A 5,088-nucleotide genomic window follows, 5' to 3' on the forward strand; every position below is an offset into this window, starting at 1 on the left:
CATGTGTTCATTCGTAGTTTTGATGCCTTCAGGGAGAATCTACCAATGTAAATGGTCATGAAAAAAAGAAAACACATTTAATGAGAAAGAGTGTCCAAACGTTTGGCCTGTACTGTGTTTTAAAATATCCATCATAGAAATCCCTCATCCCTCTTTTTGTTCACTAGGGCACAATTTCTAAATACAATTAGCTTTATAACTCAGAACTTAGAAAAAAAAAATTCATTCCACCACCTTAAATTTAAGACAGAAGAGTCTAGATGAATGCATTCCTAGTACCTTGAGAGATGGTGGTTCAATGGAGGATTGTCGAGGTTTAAAGTGAGGAGTGATTAGAGATCTGAGGTAGGAGGGTTCGGACCCTTCTTTGGCTTTGTAGACAAGCATAAGTATTTTGAATGTGATGCAGGCAGCTACAGGAAGCCATTCAGGGGGATAGTAAAAATGGAGCAGTGTGGGAGATTTTGGGAAGGTTGAAAGAAGTTGTACTATGGCTTTCTGGATCGTTCTGGAAGGCAAGTAGCACTTGCAGAAGAAACCGAAAAAGATTGATGATGAGCTGCCACCCAGAATAAAATGTCAGAGATGCAAACAGAGACCTTGGTGGACACGCGTACATCTGGTGGCACATCAGCTAGTCACATTGACAATGAGGCCGTTTAGAAACATCTGAATCTAATTAGCTTTTTGACCTTCAGTGTTCTGAATCCAAGCGACAGGGTGCTTTGAAAATAAAAATGATTCCACTTGTAAAAGATTAGACATAATTAATTCTGAAAATGGCAACGGCATTTTCCATGAGCAAAGCAAAGCTGTAAATAAATGGCATGTCCTTGTTACTGTACCGGGTTATCCCTGCCACACCGCCTGGTTCCAGTTTGTTTCCCAGTGCACCCCTGCCATGCCCACATTTACATGTCCTTTGTGTGTAAGAAGATGCATCTGTTCTTACCTGGATTTTTTTCTTTCTCAGTCGTTTTTGTTTATTTATTCACAATGAAGGAAATATCCCATAAATATTTCACCTTGATGATGTACTAATCTCCAAATACACAGGCCTGGCCATCTCTCTTTGTCACGTCCCTGAATACTGAGCAGGTCTCCCCTCTGAAGTTCTTTTGAAAACATGGCCCAGATTCAGCCCCCCGCCTAAGGGGTTGACCATATTTACACGGGACCATGAAAAGACGTTAACTCCCCTGCCAAACAGACGTGGGAATACCTGCACTCAATACTCTTTTCCACTAAAGCAGCGGAAAGCACAAGAAATCAAGAAATAACCTCACAAGCCTCTAAATGTAAGCCTTGCCATGTCAAGTTAGCACAGCAAATACTGAGTGAAAATACACTTTTTTATCAATCATTTTTTTCGATTAGCACTATAAAAGTAGCAAAACATGCAATAGTGTTTTTTTTTGTTCCATTCCAGTCTCCCTGTCAATCATGTGGAGTAGATACAGCAAATGTCATTATTGTGGCTTCATCACGTCCCTGTCCATCCATTAGGGGACAACAGTGGTAACCTGCAATCAAGTGAAGAAGTTAAGACAATGGGCGGAGCCTGATAAGATCTGCTACAGCCAACAAAGTGATGTTTAGCAGGAGCAGAGGGGGAATTAGGTATGTGTCAGATATGGTGGTTGTAGGCTAGTGGGTAAAGCGCTTACTTATGAACCAGTACACAACAAAGTCACAGGTTCAAGCGTAACTAACGTTGTGTCCCTGAGCAAGACACTTAACCCTGAGCGCCTCCAGGGGGACTGTCCCTGTAACTTGTTAGTCTTGTTAGTCGCTCTAACAAGCATGTTTGTTGTGTGTGGGCATTTAGAACACAATATGTTCTTGCACATATTGTGCTTGATACAGCTGTACATATACTAAAATTGGATCAATACAGAGAAGATTAGCATGGCCCCTGCCAATGGATGACACGCAAATCCGTGAAGCGTTCCATATTTTTTGGGCAGTGGTGGCCTAGGGGTTAAGGAAACGGCCCCGTAATCAGAAGGTTGCCGGTTCGAATCCCGATCCACCAAGGCGCCACTGAGGTGCCACTGAGCAAAGCACTGTCCCCACACACTGCTCCCCAGGCGCCTGTCATGGCTGCCCACTGCTCACTCAGGGTGAGGGTTAAATGCAGAGGACACATTTCACTGTGTGCACCGTGTGCTGTGCTGCTGTGTATCACATGTGACAAACACTTCACATTATTACACACACACATATCCCCCACATGACAGAGAGAAAATAAACTATTATTAAAAAGGGAATCTGTTAAAAGAGTGAGAACTGTAACGTTCCACACCCTCATAGCACTGACAGGCTTGCAGGCTGCACTGGTGGAGAAAAGGCATTAAAAAGTGACATTGCATGCACGAGCACTCCCGCCCATCCCAGTCCCGTCTGTACAAAATATGACTCATAGTTCAGCACAGGCATGCAGCGATCCGCTGCTGTCTCATTTGTAAATGTCTAATTAGATTTGTTTCTTTTTATTACAATATGAACACTACGGTGGCACAGCGGTTGGAGGTGTGAACCCACATCACTAAGGTTGCGAGTTTGAACCTCGGCTCGGAACTTATGTGACGTTTCGTTGTGTTCGGTGGTGTTGTGTCTGTTTCCCTTTATATTTGTACTTAAAATTGTTCAAATTGTAATGGCAGTCGTTGCGTTGCCATAAGCCCACTGGATAAAAAAAAAATCCACATAATAAATAATACATGTCTTTTCCTCCAACAAGGACAGAAATCAATTTGTCTATGAAAGGCTAATTTGCAGCAGGACTTATTTTGAAAACTATTACAACAAGTGTTCCAGGGTGGCCGTCTCTGGATGATTCATGAATATAGATTGTGACAATGGTGACGCCACATTGTGTCTGTTTCCCTGTCTCTCTTGCTCTCTCCTTGTGTGTGTTCCAAGAAGGATTGTAGGTGGTCTGGCCATGATTGGCCCCTCCCACTCATTGCTGTGATTGGTGGCTGGAATAAGGCATTGCCTGGGAGAGGACCACATGCTGTCCTTTCAGCGCCTGAGTTGTTATTTTATTTTGATGTAAAATATATTGCTAAATGTCATTGTCGCTGGCGTGTGCTTCTCTCTCCTTTGTTGCGTCTCTGCTTTTTGCCCAATCTCCCAGGGTGGGCGTTGGCAGCCACGAGCCATCTTCTAAGCTATGAGCTGTTACGGATGGCGAGTGAATGCTGATTAGCGAAGCCATAATGCTCTGACCTACATGGGATTCTTCTGTCTTCTAAAGCACCAGAGATTTCTTCTCTAGGTTTTCTTTTCTTTTCAGAGTGTATAAACACACCCTCAAAGTTGACTCACCTTGTCATATGCGATATATGTTACCTGCTCCACACCTTTGTTTTGTTCACTCTAACACTCAGCTCCCTGTCAGTCGAGCAGACGCAGAGGTGCTGAGAAAGCCCACAAGTCTGCCACGGGGCCATCAGCCCCTGATTTGTTTACAATGGAAAGCGTAATTCACCTTGGAGATGAGCTGCAATAAAAAGTTAAAAAAGAAAGACGGCTGAAACAACTCCTCTCCTACTAAGATGGAAGCCGAGTAAAGAGGCCTTGCAGCGGTCTCCTCTGTGGAGGTCAACCTGCTGACCTTTGAATCAGATCAATGGATCTGTCAGGTTGAGCAGGACTACACAGAGGCTTAAAACCTCAAGACTTCTTTTTCCAACAGCCTTTCATTCTCTAAATTGTGATGCCATCTGCGAGGCCGCACATTTCCAGAAGATGAGAATAAATGGAAAGAATCTTCACTGGATTGAAATATGATGCTTACAGACAAATAAGAAAATGGACACTATGGGCATTATTTTCAAACTGGCACTAAGCGCATCCTTACGTATAAAACCAAAATGGTCCTCAGGATTTACATAAATCAACAGATTAAATAAGAAATAAGAAACTCAAACTTTCATGAGAACCAAGTTTAAATCATCCAGGGTCCTGCATGAGAGCTGTCAATCATCAACCACACAGACATGTTTAAAGATTGTGTCCTTGGTGACGGAAATAAAGGCATAAAAGCAAAAAGTTTCTTTTTTGTTCAAGTTACAGACAGCTACCAAACACATGTTCCTTCTTTTATCTACTAATGTAAATCCTAAAAGTCCCACGTTTAGTGCTGAAATTCAGTGTGATCATCTTTATCTTTCAGAATGCTCAAATGCATTTTTGTTGATGCCAAATAACGAGAAATATGGAAGCTTTTATCCTATTTCATGTTAAGTGGTTTCACTTAAACCAACTCTTCTTGGAGTAAAAGGACCGTCAAACTCAGCCAGGTCCAGACCAAAGGAGTCTTAAATTGTTCCTCTCAGAAGCCGCTATCTTCCCTCCCCTCGACACGCAGTGTGTGCCGACTGCTGCCGGGTTTCGTTCACGCTGCATTTGTCACATCGGCGGCACCGAGCATCGGCCTTTTGATGCGCGGCGGCGCACGCCGCATGAATGCAGTCTCCCAGAAGTCTCGGAGGAGCACTTGAATGCGGCGCAGGACTGGAGGTGAACCCTCCTCACGCCACCCGCTAGCAGCGGATTCCACCCCGCGGTCGAGGCCTGACGAATCGCTCCCGTCGCATGCGTGGTCCTCAGTTAACGCGATTTCTTGGCTCTACCGCTGTCGCCGTACGTATTGACAGGGCCGCTCAGACTAAAAGATGGTCTTTTGCCACCGTTAGGAAATCGATATGTGAAGAATAGGGAGCCGGAGTTGTGTAACGGCTTGCATGGGTTCCGTTGTGCCTATGCCATGTTTATTATAAAATCTCTCACCGGCTGCTGCAATAAAGGCGTGTGTGTTTAAATATGTATTCGTTTTCATGAAACGCTGTCATATTAGCTGTGAGATGACTGCTGGGAGCTGTTATTATCTGGATCATTTACATTTACGTTTACATTTATCAGAAGCCCTTATCCAGTGCGACTTACAATCAGTAGTTACAGGGACAGTCCCCCTGGAGCAATTTAGGGTTAAGTGTCTTGCTCAGGGACACAATGGTAGTAAGTGGGATTTAAACTTGGGTCTTCTGGTGTTACCACTAGGCTACTAACACCCCGTTC

General features: G+C 43.9%; 1 non-coding gene across 1 annotated transcript; it reads left to right on the forward strand.

Moving 5' to 3' along the window:
* The first annotated feature begins 1,853 nt into the window (after positions 1-1,853).
* LOC114796267 (U6 spliceosomal RNA) lies at positions 1,854-1,960 on the forward strand. The gene has a single exon (XR_003750659.1). It is a non-coding gene; the product is annotated as a U6 spliceosomal RNA (small nuclear RNA).
* Positions 1,961-5,088: the final 3,128 nt, after the last annotated feature.

This window comes from Denticeps clupeoides, chromosome 8, assembly GCF_900700375.1.
Source record: "Denticeps clupeoides chromosome 8, fDenClu1.1, whole genome shotgun sequence".
Taxonomy (NCBI): domain Eukaryota; kingdom Metazoa; phylum Chordata; class Actinopteri; order Clupeiformes; family Denticipitidae; genus Denticeps; species Denticeps clupeoides.